The 26,384-nt window shown below is 44.2% G+C and overlaps 1 protein-coding gene across 8 annotated transcripts in view; it reads right to left on the bottom strand.

The window, feature by feature from the left end:
- The window catches only part of Sox2 (SRY-box transcription factor 2), a 709,100-nt gene that overhangs the window by 125,885 nt on the left and 556,831 nt on the right, over positions 1-26,384 (bottom strand). For all 8 annotated transcript variants that reach the window (XR_006639563.1, XR_006639564.1, XR_006639569.1 and 5 more), the window contains one exon: positions 7,067-7,252. The gene's annotated coding sequence lies outside the window, so the exon portion shown is untranslated. The remainder of the gene's footprint in view (positions 1-7,066; positions 7,253-26,384) is intronic.

Below are 26,384 nucleotides of genomic sequence, written 5' to 3'. Positions count from 1 at the left end.
GGAAGCTCCTTAACAATCAAAAATCATCTTATGGGAAATTTCACTGATTTATGCGACTGTGGAGCTGAACATCTGGTTTCTGTTCCCTTGTAGTGTGCATGAGGTTGGAATTAAAGGCCTGGTTGCTTGGGGAGGTTCACTGGTTGGCAGAAGGACTCTTGCCCGTGCTCATTCTGTTTAGAAAGCAGAAGACATGTTGCTTATCTCAAAACACACCTCGGTCTTTTATTTTGTAATTAATGATCAGAAGGGGGAAGCCAGGGCTAGAGAGACAGTTCAGTCAGTCACCTGCTTGCCTTGCAAGCATAAGGACCTGAATTCGATCAGGACCCACATCACAATGCTTGGTATGTCAGCATGTGCTTGTAATCCTGGCCTTGAGGAGGGAGAATAAGATGGATCTATAGGACTTGCTGGTTTGTAAGTGAGTTGCAGGCCAATGGAGACCCTGTCTAAAATGAGGTAAACAGGGCTGGAAAGATGGCTTAGCAGTTAAGTGCTTGCCTGTGAAGCCTAAGGACCCTGGTTCGAAGCTCCATTCCCCAGGACCCATGTAAGCCAGATGCACAAGGTGGATCATGCATCTGGAGTTCATTTGCAATGGCTGGAGGCCTTGGTTTGCCCATTCTCTCTCTCAAATAAATAAAAAATAAATATTAACAGAAAGATTCAATCTTGGGGCTGGAGAGATGGCTTAGTGGTTAAGATGCTTGCCTGCAAAGCCTAAGGACCCCTGTTCAACTCTTCAGATCCCACATAAGCCAGACAGATAACGTGACACATGGGCAAGGTTGTCCATGTGCACCAGGTGGAGCAAATGTCTAGAGTTTGATTACAGTGGCTAGAGGCTCTGGCATGCCAATTCTCTTTCTCTCTCTCTCTTGTTCTCTCATTAAAAAAGGCTAGTCTGTTGGGCTTGCCTCAAAAACTAAAAAGATTAGTGCCGGGCGTGGTGGCGCACACCTTAAATCCCAGCACTCGGGAGGCAGAGGTAGGAGGATCGCCGTGAGTTCGAGGCCACCCCATGACTACATAGTGAATTCCAGGTCAGCCTGGGCTAGAGTGAGACCCTACCTTGAAAAACCAAAAAAAAAAAAAAAAAGAACTAAAAAGATTACAAAGTTACACCAATACCATTACTTGAGAGATAAGGAAACCGAGTCACACAGGAGTGGCTTACCCAAGTCAGTCCGTCCATGAGGAAGTGTGAATTTTGACAATGGCACTTTGTCTCCACAGTACTAGCTCTCTCCTATGTATTGGCTTTCAAGAGCCTCTTGCATGGATTACCTCCATGCAAATGAATGGCAGGGAAGACCCCTGTCACGGAACTAGCAAAGTAGTCCCAAATATATTGAAAGTCGTAGAGTCACGTTGAGCCATGAACTGTTTCTTATCCTAACATGCATTAGTGCCCGGGGCTGGAACAAAATTGGAGTGTAAGCTGCTCACGGTTCCGAGTAAATGAATTTTGACAGATTGGAAAAGCCTCCCCTCATATTCATGTCAGCCTTGCGAGCGCAGACACGGTTCTGTTTTAACACTGTTCCTGTGAACGGCTGAGTTCCCAGTCCCTTGGATTGTTTAGATACATTTGGACACCCCGAGGGCACTTCATGGTACAGTACTCAGAGTTCATCTCCTGGGGTGGCTGCAGTTCCCACCATCTTCCGAGCCTGGGTGGCTGCAGAGAACTCAAGACTTCATTTAGACAGAGGGGACTCTGGTCTCTCTCTCTCTCTCTCTCTCTCTCTCTTTTTTTTTTTTTTTTGGTTTTTTGAGGTAAGGTCTTACTCCAGCCCAGGCTGACCTGGAATTCACTATGGAGTCTCAGGCTGGCCTCGAACTCACGGCAATCCTCCTACCTCTGCCTCCCGAGTGCTGGGATTCAAGGCGTGCGCCACCACGCCCGGCTTAGTCAGCTTTCTCTATCCAAGTCCTTGCTTTCCTCCATAAAATTCTTCCTTCCTTCCCATGTTCCATCTGAGGTGTTGGTGGAAATCCATCCATACACACATATCCCCTCCGAGGATGATTAGTTGTAAGCTTTGGCAGACAGGTGAGGGCACACGTGCTTGTGTGTGTGTGTGTGTGTGTGTGTGTGTGTGTGTGTATGTGTGTGTGTTTGGGAGAGGTTGACTCAAAACACAGTGCACCCTTGAATGACCCTAAAGGGGAGCTTCTGGTCACATGGGGACCAGCAGAAGGGGAATTGCTTGAGGGATTGAAAGGCTCTTTTTCTCCCTGAGGGTAATAGGCTTCGATTTCCCTGAGATCTACTGGTCTTGGACACAACCCACAATCCCTAAGGGCTGGTGCAGAACAGTTCCAGGGCCTTTCGGTTCTGAAGACTCCATGGTAGCTCTGTGGCTTCTCAGCTGTGACAGCTGGGGGAGTTAGTTACTTCCACCCTGCTGCAAACGGGGGTTCAGGACTCTTCCTTCAGGAACCTCAGAATTGCCAAGGTTGCTTTTGTAACTGTTTCCTTCAAAATCTCAAGGTGTGTTTGCCCTTTTCCCTTCAAGCTGCTAACTTAGGTCTTGGGGATCTTTCTCTCTGCAGTTCCTCCCCCCACTTTCTTTGTATTATATGTGTGTGTGTGATATGTGCATGTGTGTGTTCATGTGTGTGCCCCAGTGTTGCGTGAAGGCCAAATGCCAGGCTCAGGTGTCAATGTCTACCTTGTTTCTCACTGTTTGCAGCTGTGGATGTCAGGTTGGCTGGTCCTTGAATTTCTGGCAGAATCTTTTTTTTTTTTTTTTTTCCGAGATAGGGTCTCACTCTAGCTCAGGCTGACCTGGGATTCATTATGTAGTCTCAGGATGGCCCTGATCACACAGTAATCCTCCTACCTCTGCCTCCCGAGTGCTGGGATTAAAGGTGTGCGCCACCATGCCCTGTGGGAATCACTTTTAAGCTAATTTAACACAACTGGTGGTTCTTCCCTCTGTCCTCCACCATTTTAGTGTACATTTCTTTTTTAAAAATTATTATCTTTATTTAGTTATTTGAGAGAGAGAGAGAGAAAGAGAGAGAATGGGTGCACCAGGGCCTCCAGCCATTGCAAATGAACTCCAGACACGTGCGCCCCCTTGTGCATCTGGCTAACGTGGGTCCTGGGGAATTGAGCCTCGAACCGGGGTCCTTAGGCTTCACAGGCAAGCACTTAACCGCTAAGCCATCTCTCCAGCCCTAGTGTTCATTTCTTGAAATCCTGTCCTCCCAGAGTCCTTGAGGACAACAGCCCAGCTCTGTAGTCCCGCCGGGTCTCAGCCTCCCTTTCCATTGTAGGATGCTGCTGTCACGTTTCATGGCCGAGAGTCTTTCCTGCCTTACGTCCTGCATCTCAGAAAGGCTTCTAGGAGCCACAGGGTCACGGAAGGTGGTCTGGCATAGTGATGAATGTATGGGTATGCGTGCATGCGTGTGCATGTGTGTGCGTCTCAGGGAGAAACTCTTGAATATTAGTCCACAGAAACCTCTCCTGCAGCCCTTATAGTTTGCTCAATGTGTGAGAGACATTCAGTGACTCAGCTCAGCTGACCCGGCGAAAGTGCTGGGGTACGATGAAATGCGATTCTCCAGGCTATTCTAGTTTTCCTTGTCTACCTGGGAATTTACAAAGATGATACTTCCCAGCCACCATGGAATTTAGCTTGGGGCTCTTGGGATAGGTGTTAAACTAGCGAAGTTGATTGGAAATTGATATGCAATTTCCAGGACAGGTTCCTGAACAGATCCCTGCAACTATTGCTTTCCTTACTAAGGTGACCTTGGGAGAAGTATCTTAGATGGCAGAGCCATAGGATAAAAGAAGATCAATCAGCCCACATGATAAAGTCTTATTGAGTGTTTAGTGATAAGCTGAGTTGAGAGAACTTGGTCTTAGAGTCAAGATGTGTGGACATCACTATTTTGGTGCACTCCGCTGTGGACTCTTACAAAGAGAAGAGAAGAGAATGCTACCGCTGTGCTTTGTTTATAGAAATAATTCTGAAGCGCTGGGCGTGGTGGTGCATGCCTTTAATCCCAGCACTCGGGAGGCAGAGGTAGGAGGGTCACCTTGAGTTCAAGGCCACCTTGAGACTACATAGTGAATTTCAGGTCAGCCTGGGCTGGAGTGAGACCCTACCTCAAAAGAATAAAATAAATAAGTAAATAAAATAAAATAAACAAAAAAGAAATAACTCTGACAACAATCAGTTGACTTACCACATAGTGAGAATAACGATCAACTACAGGAAAGCCTGACTCATTTTAGAGTTTATCTTGTATGTCAAAGGTAAGATCAGTATGTTAAGAACCATGCCCAATCTCAATGCATAAAGACACAATGGTCCATGTTATTCTAGCACAGTGATTATATTTACAACTTTAAAAACATCAGAATAAATGTTAAGGAAGGTCCTTCTAAAAATCCCGTGTCATAAGGGCCTTGTCTTCAAGACAGATAGGCCTATATTATATAGAATTTATGATACAGACATGCCAAAAATGGTTAGAGGCAACTTCAGACTTACCTGATATTCTGTTTTCAGGTGCATGATTACTGCTACAGACACCAGTTTTTCCAGCTACGGTACATGATCAGAAGTATCTCAAAGAGGCTGTGTGTAGGTTATATGTTAAATATAGCACAGGACTTACCATTAGAATTATATTAATCACCTGCTTGGAAAAGTACATTTAGTGGAATACTGCCTTTCTCAAAAGGGAAGCCACACGTATATATAAGCACTCTTTTTTGTTTGTTTTTTCAAGGTAGGGTCTTACTCTAGCCTAGGCTGATCTGGAATTCACTGTGTAGTCTCAGGGTGGCCTCAAACTCACGGCATCCCTCCTACCTCTGCCTCCTGGGTGCTGGGATTAAAGGCGTGCGCCACCACGCCAGGCCTTCGTATCTTTTCATAGAAGCTAAACACAATGAGGGTTTAATTTCTCTAGCTATGGCAAACTCACATAGAGTCTTTGATGTGCCCGTGCTTTACGTATACCAGCTCATCCAATTCTCACAATGCACAACAAATGGATGCCATGGAGATGTTAAGTAAGTCATCCAAAGCCATGCATCAGGAAGGGGAGGAGGCAAGATTTGATCCCAGGCAGCGTGGTTCTAGAAACCATGCTGCTTGACTGCTGTGGTCCTGTTGCTACTCCGCAACAGCGCTTCTAGGCTGTTGACGATGAGCCAGGCAAGCTCATGACGTATCCTTCGGTCTGCAGAGAACTCAGTGAGAGCTTTCACAAAGCCTTGATTTTGACCACATTGCATAGTCAAGCCCTAAAAGTCCACATTCTGCTGCCAGACAAATTAGAGACAATTTGATGAACAACTCAGTAGGCAAGCTTCCCAACACAAGGACTTTGCAAAGGAATTAACTTCTAGTTTGTTGGCAAACAGAAATGATGGCTAATAGAGCAGGAAAATGCCCGAGTTCACAAAAAATAAAAAAAAAAAAAAACAATTCCATACTGTACCACATTAATGGTTATATTCTATTGACAAGACTTCCATGGGCCACATTTAAGGCTTAAGACGTTATGTTATTTTATTTATATTTAAAGCAGCTCTATGATGTATGTAGCAATCATTAATAATTTGTTCCACATGCCACGAGTCATAAATTGCACAATTAATTCATGTACTACTAAGAAAGTAAAAAATGTTGCCAATGAACATAGGATATTATGGTGTGGAAAAATGCATTTTTAACTGCTGAAGCCTGGAGTGATTGCCACAGTGAAGATGAGAGACTAGGTTTCATGAGGATAAATTGTGTAACCCCCTGGTTAGCAAGTGGCCCACCCAGAGCTTTCCTGCAGGTAGTTCTGACTTGAAGTGCCCATTTTTTTTTTTTTTTTCGAGGTAGGGTCTCACTCTAGCCCAGACTGACCTGGAATTTACTATGTAGTCTCAGGGCGGCCTCAAACTCATGGTGATTCTCCTACCTCTGCCTCCCGAGTGCTGGGATTAAAAGAGTGTACCACCACACCCAGTGAAGTCCTCATTTTTAATAGCTTGGAAGTATGTCTTATTTTTTTTAAAAATATTTTATTTATTTGAGAGAGAGAAAGAGAGAGGGAGGGAAAGAATGGGCATGATAGGGCCTCTAGCCACTACAAACAAATTCCAGATGCATGTGTCACCTTGTGCATTTGGCTTATGTGGGTCCTGGGGAATTGAACCTGGGTCCTTTGGCTTTGCAGGCAAGTGCCTTAACTGCTAAGTCATCTCTTCAGCTCCATGTCTCCTTCTTATAGGCTGGCAGCTTAATCCTCACACGCCTTTTCCAGATTTGATAATGGGCTAGGGAGCTAGTCTAATGAGTACAGAGCTTGTTGCATAAGCATGAAGACCCCAGTTTGGATCCCTGAACCCACATCCCCGGAAGCCGGATGTGGGGGTGCACACCTACAGTCCTCATACATCTATCGCGAGATGAGAGGTCGGAGACAGGAGAATACCCCTAAGTTTGTGGGCTAGCTAGCCCGGCATTTGCAGCAGTGAGCAAGAAACTGCTTCGAACAGAGTAGAAAGCAGGAATTGAAGCCCAAAATTGTCCTCTGACCTCCACACATGTACTGTGGCACGTACATGCCCCCCCCCCCCATTGTATGTGGGAACACACACACAACGATGAAAGAGGAAAAACATGTGAGCATTTGTTGGGATGATTTCTACTGTCCAAAGAAACCAAGACAAGGAAGTCAGTCTTGGCTTCCTGTTCAGCGATGTGGGCAGCTTCCACATTGTAGCATTCGAGTGACCATTTTTGTCTCTATCCTGGAACCATTCCTCTTAAAATGAAAAAAGATCTCCCCAGCCCCAACACATAAAATAAGATCTTTGTTCCCAAAGACATCACTTGGCCTGCTGTTCAGCTTGCAAACAAAATAAGAGTTTCTTCTACTTTCAGTAACTCAAGATGTTTTGAAACCACGCCATGGGCTGAGATTTGACAGCAAACCAGGCCGTAGGAAGCTTAAGGAAGCCCAGTAAGGTCTGATAAAACTATTTCTAGCAAGAAAGACCCACGAGACAGAAACACATAAAATGCATACATACTCAATTCCGAATTCCAGGGGTTCCCCCCTTTTCTTTAAGGAGGCGACAGACGGCAGTGTTAGATCCTGGGCTCCTCTTGCGAAGGACTGTGCTTGCGTAGAACGTGGCCTCCTTCCTGTTCCAAGAGCGCCGTGAGCCATTGTTTCTGGGACTCTCCAGGGACTCAGCAGGAACATTATTGGCAGGCTGAAAGAATGGGTTTAATATAGGCAGTTAAGTTTCTTTCCATACACTCTCTGATTAAAACAGGATTTGCCCCATTTTCCTTAAAAAAAAAAAAAAAAAAAGTCTCTTCACTTGTAGCTTACGAAGACTTAGCTGGCTTCCCCAAATGGTAAGTTAAATGGTAATGCAGTTTACTAAATATGGTTGTGTGTGTGTGTGTGTGTGTGTGTGTGTGTATGCATGTACAGGACCTTGTGCATACTAAACATGTACTTGACCACTCAGCTGTACCCCAGCCCTAGAGTTAACAATTAATGGATAAGAGTTTGAAAAATATGGCTCTGTAGTAATTAAAGTAAATAAAACACTTAATTTGTCAACATTTAAATATATCTTATTAATATGTTAATGAAAACATATGTATAAATTAAATGCATATACTAAATTAAATAAAATATAAAACACATTTAATTGCACATATTTAAATCTACCTAAGTTCAACTTGTAAAAGGAGGGATATAAGGGCATTTTAGCTATTTTTGTCACCCATGGTTATATTATATTGTTAATGTTTTGTAGCTACAGAATCAACAAGCTATTCATTTCTATATGCTTCTATTTGGAAGTAAGGTCTCTCTATAGCCCAGGCTAGCCTCAAAACCATAGAGATCCTCCTTACCTCAGCCTCTCAAGTGCTGGGATTGAAGGCACGTGCCACCATACCTGGCTCATTTCTATAAACTTTAACAATTTTATATTTTTCTCTATTAAAAATATATCCAGGGCTGCAGAGATGGGTTAGTGGTTAAGGCACTTGCCTGCAAAGCCTAAGGACTCATGTTCGACTTTCCAGGTCCCAGGTAAGCCAGACGCACAAAGTGACGTGAGGGTACAAGTTCTCACATGCGCATGGGGGGCACACTGCCTGGAATTCAACTGCAGTGGCTGAAGGTCCTGGCATGCCAATTCTCTCTGTTGGGCTTGCCTCAAAAAGAAAACTATCAGGCTGGGTGTGTAGGTTAAGCCTGTAATACAGCCCTTGGAAGGATAAGGCAGGGGGATCACCCACAAATTCCAAGCCAGCCTGGGCTACAGAGTGAAACTTTGTCTCCAAATGCAACTTCCCCCACAAACCTAAAGAAGTGAACCCTCTCAAGTCTAACTTCTGTGACTGTTCTAGTTGAAAGAGGCTCAGACGCCTCTGCAGAGGGCCAGCTGGAAGCCAAATCCAGGCTGAACTCTAAACCAACATTTTCCTTTCTTTGCAACCTACTAGTATCACTTTTGAAAATGATCACTTCATAGTCATCCAAGCTAGGTGAAGAAATTGCACTTTGATTTCAAGAGGGCTCAATGTGGAACTTTCTGGTAAGACTCAACAGTGATGCCCACATAACCAGAAGAGATAATGTTCAAACATGCACACCAATTTCAAGGCTGGGCTCACACAACTAGAACCAACAAGCTGCGCTTTTAGTGCAATCATTTTTCACTGACACAAACCCTTTCCTGTGCTCTGGACACAGTGAAATCTTCCTGGTAGCTGAATCCACTTAAAAAGATGAGGAACTCCACCCGGAGAGGTTAGGAGGCTGGGCCCAAGCAACCAAGCTGCAGTGGGTTTGTGATGTCAAGCTAGATCCTCACCCTGTGCTGATAACCACTGGGATCGCCCCGTCCTGGAGGATTAGACCCTGACAGGCGATGGGAAGGTTAGCGCAGAATATACGAGAAGCCATGCAGACACACACAAGCACGCTGTCGGACTACTACAGCGACGCACCCAGGCATCTGTGAGGTTTTGGGGAGGGGGAGGAGGTGGATAGCAGAAGACACCCTCCCATCAGGCCTGGATGGCACGTGTAGGGTCTCAGCAGAGTAAAAGGTTAGGGTTGGGGGAGCGGGGATGGTGATGATCAGTAAGAGGAAATGGAGGCCTGGACTGCAGGCTACAGGCGACAGAAGGGAGGAGTAGAAGGTGACAAACAGGGGTGGTGTGTGTGTGTGTGTGTGTGTGTGTGTGTGTGTGTGTGTGTGACTGTGCCCGGCTATTACATTGAAGGTTTGAGCCCCAGGAACAATGTCTGTATGCAGGCTTCTGGAAAGTTCTGAGTGGAGGAAGGCTCTAACAGATCCATGAAGGGATCACATAGAGTAGAAGCAGTCAGTTCCCCAAGGGACCCTGGCTACTGGTAGGATAGTTATCTCAGTGGTGGCCGTACTGGTCCAAGGTCATGTGACTGAGCAGAAGGGCAGGCGGTCAGCCAGCTTTGCACTAGACCTGAGTCCTCCAGGGGAGGGCCGCCCAGGTCTGCTGCTCACCAGGGTGCTTTCACGGGTTCTCACCTCCCTAAGGCTTGAGAGCCCTGCGCCCAGCACTTCTCATATTTATTTATTTTTTTCCGGCCCTTCCTTTTTTAATTTTAATTTTATATTTTTATTCTTTTTAATTTTTTTATTAACAACTTTTTTTTTTCTTTTAATTTTAATTTATTTGACAGAGAAAGAGGGAGAGAGGGAGAGAGAATGGGCATGCCAGGGCTTTCAGCCACTGCAAACGAACTCCAGATACTGCGCCCCCTTGTGCATCTGGCTAATGTGGGTCCTGGGGAATCAAACCTGGGTCCTTGGCTTTGTAGGCAAACGACTTAACTGCTAAGCCATCCCTCCAGCCCTATTAACAGCTTCTATGATTGTAAACAATATCCCATGGTAATCCCCCCCACTTTCTCCTTTGAAACCCCATTCTCCATCATATCCCCTCTCCCTCTCAATCAGTCTCTTTTATTTTGATATCATGATCTTTTCCTCCTATTATGATGGTCTTGTGGAGGTAGTGTCAGGCACTGTGAGGTCATGGATATCCAGGTCAAGCCCTTCTTTTCTTTCTTTTTTTAAAAGATTTTATTTATTTATTAGAGACGGAGAGAAGGAGAGAGTGTGTGTGAGAGAATGGGCTCGCCAGGGCCTCTAGCCACTGCAAATGAACTCCAGATGCATGTGCACCTGGCTTATATGGATGGGACCTAGAGAATCAAACCTGGGTCCTTAGGCTTCACAGGCATGTGCCTTAACTGCTAAGCCATCTCTCCAGCCCGGGGCCCTTCTTTTCAATGACTGAGTCTAACACACTGGAAAACAATGCAGGTGTTGAGAGGATGTCAGACACTTTCCCCCGCATAAAGGTGAGACTTCATTGAGAAAAGGGACCTTGCCCGCTGTCACTGTCATGGGGCGACAAGCAAAGGGACATAGACTGTAACTATGTGGCCATGGGCTGTCATCTAAGCCTTCAGTTTCCTCATCCTCATACTACATGGCCTGTAGGAATCAAGTAAGTACCTGTCAGGAGAGTCTGCATACAGAGTTTGCACACTGCAAACATGTTGGATCATTGCTATTAGGAGATAGAGCTCTAAGCCATCTTATTTCAGGAAGAAAGGGGGGAGGGAAGGAGGGAGGAGAGAGATAAATGGAGGCTGGGAGAGGAGGAGAAAGGAAAAGCAAGGGAAAAAAGGAGAACAGTCAATGAGTAAGCTTCAAGAAATAGTGTAGTCCTGTTCACATAGGTGTTTCTGCAAATATAGACTACAGACTGCATTTGACCAAGAAGTGGCAGAGTAATGAGCCTGTGTGGTCTTGGCCCAAGACAACAAATCTGAGGTTGGTAAAGCCATATATATTTTTGTTTTAAACAAAGTCATATAGTAATTTTAAAAATGAAAACCAGTTGATTGGATGAAAAATTAGTATAGATTTTTAATCTTGGAGCAGAGACAGCTACATAATGAATTAATAATGAAACATTTGTTACCAATTTATAACAGTTACCACAGAAAATTTAACATACATTGACTGACTTTTTAAGCAAGAGAATCTCTAGTGAGCCAAGACGGGGGTGGGGGGTGGTAGTTAGACACTGAACAAGTTACGGGTCGTTTCGGCCCCTTGTCCCCTAATTCTTTTGACGTGTATTTACTGAGCGTTTACCCCTCGCCAGTCATTCTGCTCAAGTCTGGGATTACAGAAAGCACAAAGCAGTTACTGTCCTCCATTAGCTAGTAATTCAGCATGGAAAAAGGCATCCATTATTCCAGTGCAGAGAGGAAAGTGAGAGGTTCCATAAATAGTTATACATAGGAAAGTGCAGAAATTTGGTACGTCCAAGGTGTTAAGAGAAACTTCCTGGGCTAAGTAGACATTACATTCTTAAAGTTGATCTTTCTAAGAATCAAGGACCTGGGCTAAGTCATCTGCTGAAGTGTTTTTTTTACTCTGTAATGCTCTGATTGTAATGATTATGATATGAAATACCTAAGGAAATTTTGATAGACTTGAGACTGATGACAAACTGAAAAAAATTAGACAGCAGTAGTAGCCATGATGTTATTTTGGCATCATTTAACCACGATAAGCCATGTCTGTATAAAAAAAGAAGTCCTCCAAACTCAAATTGGTGTTAATTCCAACAACTAGTCAATTTATTGAATCATTAGTGTCAATTGACTTTTTTTTTTTTTTCTTTTGCTGATTTGTTGGCAGCATGCTGACCAAATGTATGAAGAGAATGAATACAGATGGGCGGGAAACTGATCAATCGTTTCCCCTTCCCTCCTAGCCCCCACCCCCTGTGGAAAATTAATAAAGTATTCTAGAGGCAGGCATAGGAAGAAGAAATCGTAGAGTGTTTGCTGTGCGGTGACTGCCCATGGATGGAATGGCTACATTTGTTATTTTGCTGGTCACTCAGAAAGATCTAGAAAAAGTCAATATTGTATGTGTGGAGAAGCTTTGGTGCACTCCAAAATAATAATAATACTAAAAAAGGGCTGGAGAGATGGCTTAGCGGTTAAGCGCTTGCCTGTGAAGCCTAAGGACCCCGGTTCGAGGCTCGGTTCCCCAGGTCCCACGTTAGCCAGATGCACAAGGGGGCGCACGCGTCTGGAGTTTGTTTGCAGAGGCTGGAAGCCCTGGCGCGCCCATTCTGTCTCTCTCCCTCTATCTGTCTTTCTCTCTGTGTCTATCGCTCTCAAATAAATAAATAAAAAATTTAAAAAAAAAATAAATAAATAAAAAAACCCCAGTGGAACATGATTTAAGGAGTGATGGTGTATGAAGGCAGTACCATCAACCCAACTTAAGAATTAGAAGCTCACCAACCTGCCCAAGAGAATATCAAAAGTCCACAACGCATCCAAAATCTTTCATTTCTTTCATTGTTCTAAGGGTCTACTCTTTGAGATTTTAGGAGAAGTAAAAATATTAGTCCTATTAAAACATGTAACTGCAGGAAGAAAAATCTTTAAAATGTGAAAATAAATAGAATGGTGTGAAAGCTAGCCATTTTTTTAATTTTTTTATTTTTTATCTTTCAAAAGCACTCTTGCACATCTGATCCATGAACTGAGATTTTTTTGGAGAGGTGTGGATAAGAGCCAGGCTCTGGGCTTGGGGAACTTCTGAAGGACATGCGCCTGTAATTGGTCTTTCTCGTTTCTGTCTTGTTAACAAGTATATAAATAAGAGGCTTCAGTAATTGGCTCAGAGTTACTAATGAATTAATTAACTTCAGTCTATTTTACCTAACCTTTAATAATAAAAGTCCCTCTTTTTTTTTTTTTTAAAGGTTTGCAATAGGTCTGACAGACTGAAAAAACAGACAAGCCGCAAAGCTCTTGAAAATTAATGAGAAACGAGGAAAGAATCAATGTACATTCTGCTTGCCAGGAACTGACACAAAAAAGATACAATAAACCACGAACAAACACAGTCAGCTTAAAAAATAGGTTAGAAAAAGTGGGCAAATTCAATTATAGAAGTAATTAGAAGATCCAGGGCAAGGCTGCCTTTTGGGACTGTTCCAGAAGACATGCATTAATATGAGTGAATAGAGAAAGCCCATGTAGTAATTAAGAAGCAATCACCTATGGCAATAAGTACCTGGAACCAGGCTGCACACTATTAATTCAGTGATCAAAAATATTTTTAGATGATTAATACAGCAAATTTATTTTAAAAGACTAATTTCTGGAAAGATATCAAGACAATGGCGCACTGTTTGTTCCTCTGGCATTTATATAGCTAATTAAATTTTATAATTTGCAACAACAGTCATTATTATCTGAAAACAGTAAAAGTAATATTTCATCTCCTATTTTTTTTTTTATGGTGATTCTAAAATCAGTAAGTCAAACGGAGCCCTTGCTGCAAGGGTCCAAGACTGGATTATTACGTTATTTCAATGTGTATTTTTCTTATACCTCTGTGTTTTGGGAGTATTAAGTGTTTGAATAAATGTACATATTCGCGCAGGTTTTACACGTCCCCACACCTGGGCAGCGATTCTGCACGCTGTTTAATTTCAACACTACCAAATAAAAGCATTTAATGTACTATTTGTGCATCAAAGACTTTCTTACTTGGTCAACAGAGGTCTTCTACCTCAGCACACACCATCCCTCCCCTCGGAACACAAAGGCGCAGACGCGCCGCCGTGAGGAGCGCTTTACACACACAGAGGCTAATGGCTGCTGAAACAGGTGATTATCAGAGCCCCGGAGAGCAAGATGAAGGTCTGGCTGGTAATAAATAACCTCGCAATACAAATTATTCTATTTCCACAGCTTTAAGAAAACCCACATTTCACTGGGGATCAGAAAAGTCTGGAAAGTGCTGTCTTTCTGGAAATCACAGGGAGCTACTAAACCTAATCAGTCTGCCAGCAGGCACTGTGGAGCACCCACTAGGAGCTCAAGGTGCCCAGGGAAACCTTGAGATCCCAACCCAACTTCACCACAGATTGTGTGTGTGTGTGTGTGTGTGTGTGTGTGTGTGTGTGTATCAGAGAGAGAGATTTCCTGTTGGCACTCAAGACTTGTACATCATGCTTCTCTAGCTGATGTTTCATTACGCAATTTGCTCAGGGATTATTGCTGGTTTTGAGGTGCAGGCTGATGATTACAGAACAAGGTGGAACTAGAAACCATCCCAGGTCACTTTTGTGGCTGGCGTAGGGATGGGAAAAACAACCGCCGCCAGAAAATGAGGGATTTGACAAGCTATCAGATGAAACAAAGGTTAGATCTGCCTTTAGATCTTTTTCCTTAAACAAACTGGGTGCTTTGGAGATGAACATGGGAGAGAAGAGTGGTCTTATATCCCCATCTGACTAACCTCTAGACTTGAGTACAGCGTTAGCAAACAGGCATGGAGAGATTCATAGGAGGCCGGCCATTGGGAGCTAGTGAAGTGAGGACAGCTTAGAGGCTCAGGGCTAAGGGACAGGACCCAGGGCCCACTCACCATGAAGTGTCAATGTGTCAATAAGGGAAAAGCTAGAAGGAGCCATAAGGCACAGAGAATGACTCCACCTGTTTGAGATGGCAGGGGAAGGGAAAGGGGGTGCTCTTTGCAAATATACAGTGCTCGAGGCCAGACACCCTAACTAAAGAGAGTGCTTCTGATTTTCATGACTGTGCACGCCTGTAATCCCAACACTTGCTAGGGACAGAAAGACTGGAGAACCAGCCTCAGCTACATAGTGATTGTTTGAGGCCACACTGGACCTACATATGATTAAAAACAAACAAACAAACAAACAAACAAAACCAAAGAAGGGGAAGGAAAAGGATGAGGAAAGAAATGAGAGAGATAGAAAGAAAATCTTCACAAGTAAACTTTCCACATTTTGTTTCTTTCCTTCCATCTAGAAAAATACACTTGCTGAGTTTCTACTTTTTGTTTTTGTTTTTGTTTTTTGAGGTAGGGTCTCATTCTAGTTCAGGCTGACCTGGAATTCACTATGGAGTCTCAGGGTGGCCTCGAACTCACGGCGATCCTCCTACCTCTGCCTCCCGAGTGCTGGGATTAAAGGCGTGCGCCACCACGCCCGGCCTGAGTTCCTACTTTTACTAGGCAGCTAGTTAGGATTGGAGAAGAGACAGAAGGGGACTTTAATAGCCAAGGCTGGCTTTGAATTTGTGAGCCTCCCATCTCAGCTTCCTAAGCACTAGATTACAGGTGTGCCTCCCCCACACAGCTTTGAAGTTCCTGCTTGATGTCATCTACAAAATTCACACTGGAGAACCTCATAATAGGGTTAAAAAAAACAAAAACAAAAACAAAAAACAACCAACAACAGCAGCAGATACCTAGTGTTTTAAGTCTGTTTACAATTTTGGGTTGGGCAGATTCACAACTGTACTGGAGTGCTCACGGCTGCAGGTCGGATGTGCCACTTAGAGGAAAGACAGAGGCAGGCAAGTAACTATGACAAAAAATATTGAAATCAAGGAAAAGAGGGGGAAGAGGTCAAGCCAGGAAGGGGCAATCACTGAGGGTCACAGGGGAAGCTGTGGCTGGACGCAGGGAATCTCGGGAAGAGGCAACTTTCTCTTATCTGCCAGCATCTGTAGCTCTGTTGAAATCATCATGACTCAGGACAAGCAAGGAGACAAGAGGGTCACTGGCTGATGTGTGCCTCAGTGTATGTGTGTCACAGTGGTGATCGTGCACACACGTGGCCAGAGAGTAAAGAGGGAAGCTTGGAATTTACAACGCATTCTTTTCACATCACCAGCTTCTGTCTCCTCCAGGTTAGTGTTCACTTTATTTTTCTACTCTTTTTTTTTGAGATAGGGTCTTACTCTAGTTCAGGCTGACCTGGAAATCACTATGTAGTCTCAGGGTGGCCTCTAACTCACAGCGATCCTCTAATCTCTGCTTCCTGAGTTGCTGGGATTAAAGGAGTGCACCACCACACCTGGCTTTTTTGGCGTTTTGAGGCAAGGACTCATGGGAGCCCAGGCTGACCTGGAATTCACTCTGTAGTCTCAGGCTGGCTTCAAACTCATAGAGATCCTCCTACCTCTGCCTCCTGAGTGCTGAGATTAAAGGCGTGCACCACCACGCCCAGCACTATTTTTCTACTCTTAACTGATTCTTTGATACCTGGGCTCTGTTAGGTTGGAAAATGAGATCCTTCAACAGCTTGCCTTCTTCATGGTTGATGGCTTTTCCATTTCTTTCAATAACTCCCCATTCTAACTTAGAACTTGCTGGTTTGTGTGAACTCTACTACGTTTATGCGTGCAATCAAGTATTCTTCATTAACACTGTTTTTCCTTTTTCTCATCAAGTAATTACTTAAGTACTTACTAATTGTCAGATATTCTACCCATGTTTAATGCATCCTTGTTTCCAGTTTGGGAAGGACACCCCTTCTAACACGAGACACACACAGTGACTAAAAGATCGGACTTCAGCAGTTGCGTTCTGAATAGATATGGGATCAGTGGGATCTTAGAGACAGGCTTATTTATCTCTTACGAGGTTTTCAAAGGAACACCATATAGAACGATAGCCTGGTTAAGGAAAAAACAACAGGTTTATCCATAAACGAAGAAGAATGTCGGACTGGCTTGGGTCAAAAGTTTTCCTCCCCACAAAACCAGCCTTGTTTACTGGATATACAAAAATCAAAGCTTCCATGTCTTTCCAGAACCAAGAAAGACAAGCAACTGTCATGGCCAAAAGCTAATTCACTGAATGGGTTCTTTTGTAAGTGCTCTGCTGGGGGTTAGGGATACAGAAATGATTAAAACATGAGCCTTGCTTTTAAGGAACTTCCTTCTTCAAGAACTAGATGAGTTAGATAAGTAAATCAATTATTATTATATTGCTATGATAAGCTAGAATGGTTTGGCATGGTAGAAAGGAACAAAGGAGGTATATCTAAATTAGGCTAGGGTAGTAGGGTAAGAGAACTAAAATTTAGAAACAAGAATTTAATTAGCTTAAGAGGGAGACGAGCGAGGCAATGCATAAAATAGTGCGAGGAGCCAGAAGATGTCTTTCCCATCCCTATCAAGGGAAGAGCTGGCTTAGTGTCTAAGAGGGTGAGCAGAATGGGTCAAGTGTGCCCTGTACACAGCAGACTCTTCGCTGTGTTTAGTTCCTTGACTCATTTCCTTCCTGACCTCCCTCCTTGTACCCAGTTTTGTGGACAGAACCAAAAAAATGAAGTCTGGTTTCTGTGTTGGCAGGGGGATGTTTTTGAGGCAGGGTCTCATTCTAGTCCAGGCTGGCCTTGAACGCACAGTGATCCTCCTCACCTCAGTCTCCTGAGAGCTGGGATTAAAGACATGAGCCATCATGTCTGGCCTGTGGTCATTTATAGATTGCAAGCTGTTGGTCTCCAGTGCTTGCGGGTAATTACGCCACATGAGCGCTCATGCAAGTGACGGAAGTTGGATCAAGATGAGAGCAGTGATGAGATCGTAATGTAGTCGTGTCTCATGAAGATGTTGACATTTATGGAAACGATGGCTTTCTCTAAGTCAGTGTTTCCTTTCATCTAAATTTATAGCATCGAAGATGTCGAGATTGTCACAGTGAACTCAAAGTGCTTCCTCAGTTTATGATGTCAAGAAAGGAAATTAAGACAATTTTCAGCAAGACACTCACTGTGTGCAATAGCTCCCCATGCTGTGTGGTAAACGTGTTTGGTACATGCACGCACTCTTTGCCTGCTTTGTGTGGTGGCACACATGTAACCCCAGCACTGGGGACACAGAGACAGGCAGCTCCTGGGGCTCGCTGGCCAGCCAGTCTAGCACATTTGGTGAGCAGCAACCCAGGGAGAGACCTTGCCTCAAAACAAAGCGAGTAGCATCTGCAGAAAAACACCCAAGGTCATCCTCTGACCTCTACATGCATGTGTGTGGGTGTGCATGCATGTCGGCTTCCTGAGGACAGGATCTGGGTTTTATACTGGGTTTCTTGGTACCCACAGTGTCTAGCAGCATTCCTGGGCCCAAGAAAATGTTACTTAAAGGATAGTTTTACTTCTTTTTTTTTTTTTTTTAAAGTGAACTAGCTCTTTGTGATCATTCATTTATTTATTCTTTAATAATTTATTTACTTATTCATTTATTTTGAGAGAGAAAGGCAGATAGAGAGGAAGAGAAAATGGGAGTGCCAGGGCCTTTACCCATTGCAAATGAACTCCAGATGTGTGCGCCCCCTTGTGCATGTGGCTCATGTGGGTCCTGGGTAATCGAGCCTTGAACAGGGGTCCTTAGGCTTCACAGGCAAGTGCTTAACCTCTAAGCCATTTCCCCAGGCCCTGCTTTGCTTCTTATCCCAATTTCAGTGAACTTTGAATGCAACTGATGGAAATGAATCAGTGCTACTAAGCAAAAGCAGGTCTGCTGCTACGGGAAGTGTCTCCAAACTGACACTGGATTCTGAAAGATTTCAAATGACGGGACTCAGCCGTCTCATCTCAGTGTTATTCCCAGTGTCTCCATGACACAGAACAAACCCAACATCCTGCCGCTCACCTGGGCCAGGCATCTTGAGCCCTGGTCCTCTTTGTCAGGTCCAGGCTTCCTTCCTGCCTAAATTCCCACCTGCCAAGCTCGAGGGGTACATTCCCCAAAGGGCAGAAGAGCTACAAAATGTCCTGTGCACGGCTCGTTGGAGAAGACAATACCATCTGCAGAAGCCACTGCCTGGGATTATACCAGAGGCATCATTCTTATAGCATAAAGGATTTAGTTCCTGGTACAATGTACAACACCCTGGAAATCACAACTTAAAAAAAAAAAAAAAGCTATTATGAACCACTTTGACCTTGCTAGGAATGAAGGACCTTGAGAGCAAGTTTTCACCCAGGGGCAGAGAGACAGGGGGAATCAGGCTGTGAGGAACAGGAAAGGAAAATGGATGGAGAGTGGCAGTCAGGTAGGAAAGGGGCGAGAGAGAAAGGGCTAGAAGAACGGGCCCAGTGGACAGACACACGAGTTGCTCAGAGTACGTAAATGGCAAGCTGCTTTCTTCACATCAACCACGTTGGCCCTTACCTCTGGCCGCTCCCCTAGGTAACTAGCAGTTTCTGCCTGAGAAAAAGTTGACCAAGCAGGACCCAGATGGCTGCAGCTGTTTGGAATTGGTGCCAAATCCCAATTACACTGGCATCCTCTAAGACTTTATGGAGAGAACATATACATTTTTACTCTTTTTCTTTTTTTTTTTTAAAATTTTTATTTATTTATTTATTTGAGAGCGACAGACACAGAGAGAAAGACAGATAGAGGGAGAGAGAGAGAATGGGCGCGCCAGGGCTTCCAGCCTCTGCAAACGAACTCCAGACGCGTGCGCCCCCTTGTGCATCTGGCTAACGTGGGACCTGGGGAACCGAGCCTCGAACCGGGGTCCTTAGGCTTCACAGGCAAGGGCTTAACCGCTAAGCCATCTCTCCAGCCCAATTTTTACTCTTTTTCTATTACCACGAATTGAGGCAGATTTCCATTTTGAGAGAGGCTTGGAGGAGTTTCAAAGTTTCCGTGGAGGCTTAGCTTTATGTGCTGGGTGCTCAGAGCTATCCCACGTCCCTCCCTCCCTTCCTTCCTTCCTTCTTTCCTTCCCTTCCCCTTCCCCTTCCTTTCTTCTCTCTTTCTTTTTCTTTCAATCAAGGAAACCCCCAAAGGCTCAAATTGGTCATGAGAATGAGTGGTGATGTCTCAAAAGAGGACAAATGGCACAGTGAAGTCCATATCGTAAGGTTCCTTCCTATGTGTGAGTATAATGCTTGCTTAGGCTTCTGGGCAAAGAACAAAATTAGCATACTAATTTGATTCTCTACCTAAAGAATGGGAGATTCTTTTGACACAGACAGCTGTCCGTGAATAGCTAGGGTGACCCCTGGTCAGTTTTCCATCTGTCTTAGAGTCCAGACTGAGGCACACATTGGTTCTGTGACTTTCGGCAGCGTTCTCACGTTTGTCCGTGTCTCTATCTGTAAAATGGGGCCATGGGCAGTGCCTGCCTCACAGGGTTGGAGGAAGGACCAAGCTCTGTGCTTTCAATAGCTATTCAGTGACTTTTCCAAGAAAGTTGTTTGTTTGTTTATTTATTTGAGAGAAAGAGGGAGAGAGAGAGAGAGAGAATGGGTGCACCAGGACCTCCAGCCACTGCAAACTAACTCCAGATGTGTGCACCCCCTTGTGCATCTGGCTTATGTGGGTCCTGGAGAACTGAATTGGGATCTTTTGGCTTTGCAGGCAAAGGCCTTAACCACTAAGCCATCTCTCTAGCCCCTCGGTGAATATTTTATTATTTCCTTCCCACCCTTCTTGTCGAATATATATGTGTGTGTGTGTGTGTGTATATATATATATATATATATATATATATATATATATATATATATATATATATTTTGTTGCTGTTGTTTCGAGGTAGGGTTTCACTGTAGCCCAGATTGACCTGGAATTCATCTGTAGTCTCAGGGCAGCCTTGAACTCACGGCAATCCTCCTATCTCTGCTTCCTGAGTGCTGGGATTAAAGATGTGTGACACCATGCTCGGCTGACAATATTTTTTTTTAAAAAACTTCTTTTAATTGACAGCTTCCATATTTACAGACAATAAACCATGATTCAGCAATATTTTTGAAAGTTCAGGCTGATTACTCTTGGGAATGTGTAGCAGGGCTACGATTCTTCTTGCCTGTATAGAATTGGAGGGTAGGCTGTGGATGTATTTCTGGATGTATTCTGCTATGTGGGACAGTTTGCCATGACGCACACACTCTCTCTCTCTCTGTGTTTGGGCGGGGGAGTGTAGGCCAGCCGTTTTTGAGACAGTATCTCTCCCCAGCCTGGTTCTCACCAAACAGACAGGCTGGGTAGAAGGCTCCAGAAATCCTCTTCCTGGCTTTGTCTCCCCAGTGCTGGAATTACAAGCACGTCACCATGCCCGGCATTTTATATGGGTCCTGAGGGTTGAACTCAGGAACTACAGCAAGTGAGTTCTCTCCAGCCATGCCTCAGCTATGGGCAAGTCACACTTCCTTTGTGTTCGGTTCATGGGGTTTGAGATGTCTGGAAATGGCCGAGGCTCAGCTCCGAAAGCTCTCAGAATGTCAGGTTGACAAACCCTAACCAATGTCACCACCCGCCCCAACCTTCACTTTCCTCTTTTCTTCCCATACATTTCTCCCTGTCCCACCCTTCTCCTTTCCTTGAACCAGTGACTCTCAGCCTTGGTCACAGTTGGGAGTTACCTGTAAAACTCCAAGACACACCGATGGCTGAGTTCCACCCTTAGAGTTTCTGCTTTCACGCGTGTGGAGCTGGACTCTCACGATCGGACTTTGAAAACCATCCCAAGAGAACTACTGCAGCTTGAGCATTAAAAAACCTCAAGAATAATTTTGCTTTCAATGTTAAGTCCAATTTAACAATGCCAACAGCACAGTTTGTAAAAAGACAAAAAACTTGTTTTCATGGCACATACAACAGACCCCTCCCTGCTCACAGTACTTTGATGCTGTATTGTTGTTTAATTCCCATTCTAACACACATGCACTCTGGCCTACCCGGCTCCGCTCCCAGTGACTCGAGCTGGGGCCGTGGGGGGCGGGGGGGACGACACAGCAGAACACATCCATCAGTTGAGAAAATGTTGCTGAAATTCGGGGATTGCTCTAAGGGCCCCCAACTCAGGTGAGTGTTGGAGACCTCAAGAATTCTTAGGATTGAAAAAAAAAAAAGAATTCTTAGTATTTCACAACACTGCAAGTTTCTTGTCAATTTTACTAAGTACAATTTTTTTTTTTTTGGGTTGGATTTTTAAAATTACTTTTTCTTACACAAAAAGTGATGGGCTTTCTTACGGCATTTTTCTAAACCTGTATGTCATTCTGCTTTCTTTTTCATTCTGCTCTTTGAGTGCTTCCCACTACGTCCTCTGCACTCTTTCCTGTAATGTATGTTTGTCACTGGAAGTTTCGGGAGATCAGCGGTGAGACTACACGGAATATGAAATAACAGTGGCATTCTTGGTGTTCAGGTACAATATGTGAGAAGTACAGAACGTTTAAGGGTATCCTGGGACTTAGACTCACTCCCCCAATACACCGATGGGAAGATGCGGTGGCGTGTATGGGGCTCTGGGGGCCTCCCACTTGACATGAGTGTCCCTGAGGAAGACAGCCTGAGGATTTTGCCAAAACCATCCTCAAGCCTGGTGCGTTGGAGTGCACATCTTTAATCCCAGCACTCAGGAGGCAGAGATAGGAGGATCCCATTGAGTTCAAGGCTACCCTGGGCCTACATAATGAATTCCAGGTCAGCTTGGGCTAGAGTGAGACCCTACCTCGAAAACCAAAAGAACAATAAGCTGAAAATTCCCAGACTCCACCCTCACATCCTAGAGGTTCTGTCAGGCCTGCAGAAGTACATACTTATAAAGAGACAAGGGGAGCTGGACAGACAAAGGGGCCTCTCTGTATTCTGGTACTCAGACTCTTTTTGGGGTGCGGGGGGACAGAAAGTGCCTCTTGTTATCACTCTGGAGGAAGAAACACATTTACAATGTCATACTTTATGTGATCTCTGAACTCCAAGTAGACCAAATGTCTTCATTTCATCAACCTTTCCGCATCACTAAACATCAGTTCATAAACATGCCAAGTGTACATATAAAAATAGGAGAAAGAAAGCCAGGTGTGGTGGCGCACGCCTTTAATCCCAGCACTCGGGAGGCAGAGATAGGAGGATTGCTGTGAGTTCGAGGCTACCCTGAGACTCCACAGTGAATTCCAGGTCAGCCTGGGCTAGTGAAAAAAAAAAAAAAAAGAGTGCTTGTCATAAAATGAGCACATGATTTTCTACTTTTGTGGCTCAATTTTAATTTTGATATTCCAATTTATTAGTAATAGTTGTTTAGTCCTTTGAGCTAAATAAGTTAACATTCATCCTGTCTTGTTATTTTTCAGTACAACGGGTGAATGCACTTACAATATATATATTGTGTACACTGAATTCCTCATTATCATAAGGCAAGTGCAGTAAAAGGTCATCCTCAGAATCCAAGTCAAAGTATGACAGATCTCTGTCCACATCTATGACCACAAATGTCATCGGCAGCAACAAGTTTCAGAAAATTCACGGGTTAATAATCGGCCCAGAATGAAATTTTTATTACGCACCAACCAGGAATGTCAGGGGTATACCCCTCAACTTTTCAAAACGGACAGCTACTCTGACTAACCGTGAATCATCGCGTTTGAGTCCTCCATCCTTCCTGGGACAGGATTCTGTGAGGCCACTTAACACGGACAGGGATGGGTGGCACTATTGATGCGGAAGCCAAGCCTTTCTCTCCCTTCCATTTCTTGCTCTACCCTGCGTTTTCTTTTTACACTGACCCCCAAGCCTGCAGGACATGAACTGTCAGACTTACGTTCAGCAGATCATTTCTGGCCCTGTGAACCCACATCCATTACTCTTTTTTTTTTTTTTTTTTAAAAACTGAGCTTTTATGCCACTGGAGACAGCTTTACATTTTAATAAAGTTCCCAGTTCTCCAGTCTCTGCAACGGCCCTAGCTCCCCAGGGCTGCAGGAGAGCGGAGCAGGGACTCGGAGCTGTTGTATGTCCGGTGATGCTGATGGCGGATGGCTCCAGCTGTCATGACAAGATCATCCGGATAAGGGAACAATCAAGTAGGGGCTTACGGTCCACTTGAGTTTTTTTTCTGATTGTAAAACCAGCCATTTTTCAATTTAAATAATTTAAGGATCTCAGCGTCCTTACACTCTGAGGTTCATTTAGCCTCTCATTAGCTAATAGTTTCTCCAGTTCAAGGGGTGGAAGGGAGCAGGGAAGAGTTTTGTTACTGTTGATTCACAGCGGTGGGTAGTGGTGTATAAATAAATAAATAAATAAATAAATAACTACAAAAAGAAAAATAACCCAACAAGCCCTACAAAGGTGAGGAGAGAAGAGCAATCCATACAGATAATCATAATTGATTTTAAAAGTTAATTAAAAGGCATCAAAAGAGGCCAGCCCTGCATGCCTCAGCATGTATCAATAGGCAGACAGCAGAGGGGAATGGATTAGAAAATTGATTCCCAGCTAACTAGAGGCAAGAGGACTGACGCAGCTCTTCAGTTCGACTTGAGCATCCCAAGTTTGTCTCGAAGTCCTGGCCCCATAGTCTTCTGATGATCATGTCTCCCATTGCCCCCATGGAAGGAAATGCTGGGAGGAACTGGAAGTTTCCGTATGGGGTGGGGGGTGGGGTGGGTTTCAGGCCTCCTCTGCAACAGGTCATGGGGCCACAAACAGCTCAGTGCGCACAAGGCCTTCCTACTTTTTGCTCTTAGTGATAAGCCTCCCACCACACCCTTTGTGATCTCTGCTGTTCTCCACATCTCTGAGCAGAGGCCCCTCATGGTGATCTTCATAATCAAGAGATTAAACACGAAAGTGAGCAATCTGTCTGAGCGGGTCCGGAGAGAGAGCTATCCAGCAAGAACATGGGGTCCTCTGTCACCACCATTCAGGAGCTTCTCTGAGCAGGATCATCCCTAATGTTTTCACAGCTGAGGGTTGTGGAAACTGCTCGAAGGCCTTGTTGTTTTCTGGGCCCACAGACACACCTGCTGCTGAGTGCACAGACATGGGCCACTGTGTCCCCCCCGGCCCAGTGTGAAGGTCAGAGCCCGAGACAGCCAATCAGGGCCAATCAGAGGAAATACTTCCTGCCAGAGATAGGACCCATGCTCCATTGTAAGTTGAATCTGCAAGCAATGCTGTGAGAGAGACAAGGAGGATATGTCCCCAACCTAATGGGGGTCTCCTGCCAGCCCTGAAAGTGCTCCTCATGGCTGGGAAGCAACAGCCGCAGCTAAGAATTCCAATCAAGGAACGGACCAGGAGCCGTGTTCTCTTTGCTCTTTTTCCCTTTTTTTCTTTCCTCCCTCCCTTCTTCTTTTCACTTCTTCTTCTCTCATTTTATTTATTTATGTTTTGTTCTTTCGAGGTAGGGTCTCACTGTAGCCCAGGCTGACCTGGAATTCACTATGTGGGTGGCCTCGAACTCACGGCGATCCACCTACCTCTGCCTCCCGTCTTCTCTCATTTTAAAACTACAGCGCACAAACACAGCCAGATAAATGTAGAAATGTCAAAAACATCTATTATTGCTTGTGTTTACTCCCTGGTTCCCGTCTTTCGTCCCCGTCTCCCCTGCTTCCTCCCTCCCTCACCCCACATTTTCAGGGCCATAGTCCATTCTGTAATGTCATGGGTCCAATTGAGTCTCTCATGTTGGTACACCCAAGCACTTAGCATGGTGCCTAAATATTTATTGAGTGACTGAACTAATGAGATTTACTGTCCACAAGATGAAGATAAAGGGTTGATAAACATATAGCCATAAATAAAAATTGCAGGGTTTGTTTGTTCTCGTCTGCAAAAGTTCAATTCAAAAAGGTGTTCCTACAGTATTTATTTGCCCTTAAAGAATAAAAATATTATTTTCCCAAAAAGGCGGGGAGGTGGGGGAGGGGGGCAGGAATCCTTGGAAAGATAACTTGGTAACTGTATCAGAAATCTTTAAGATGTCCTAGTATTTATTTTTTCCCTAGTATTTCTATGCACAAACTTCCATTGTGAATTTCCTAGAGAAAGACAATGTACTGGCTATAACTTCCTAAATTACTTGACATGTTTCTTTTTACCTGCCATAGCTTGCAGGAATAGTATTCCATGAATTGCATTTTGAAAAAAAAAAAATCACTATCACAATTCACCTTCATTTCTTTAGCTTTCTTACTTTTGAATTTAAGCCCTAATTAAAATTTTCTACTTTGGCAAATAACCCCTAAATTGACACTGAAAATACACTTTTTCAATGATTTGAACATTTGTTTTAAACAATTCAACGGGTAAACTTTGTCATGCATCTTTTGAAAACCATAATTAGCATTTAATAAAAACACACCTCCAAATATGACTTGGTTGAGAAGTACGAATCAATATTTTACTGAATGTAATGGCCATAAACATGCATCCCCCCCCCCAAAAAAAAGGCATGGTTTTGGCGCAATGTCATATCCTGATTTTGAACATAGGGCTTATCGCCTGATTGCTTAGTGAGTGTTTTCAGTAAGAGAGTCTAGGATGCCTACACAATGACCCATGATGTAGGGAAATTCTACTTTGAAAAACTGGCAATGTCACAATCTCAGTATGCAGCGTTGGATACCCTACTTCCCTTCTCTCTGCAATGGCCTGGGTCCTCAGTGACCCTCACGAGTAAATCTTACACAGAACACTGGCACGTGCAGTAGTCC

This window comes from Jaculus jaculus, chromosome 11 (assembly GCF_020740685.1).
Source record: "Jaculus jaculus isolate mJacJac1 chromosome 11, mJacJac1.mat.Y.cur, whole genome shotgun sequence".
Taxonomy (NCBI): Eukaryota; Metazoa; Chordata; class Mammalia; order Rodentia; family Dipodidae; genus Jaculus; species Jaculus jaculus.
The sequence above is the reverse complement of the archived record's forward strand: the minus strand, read 5'-3'. Positions and strand labels throughout refer to the sequence as shown.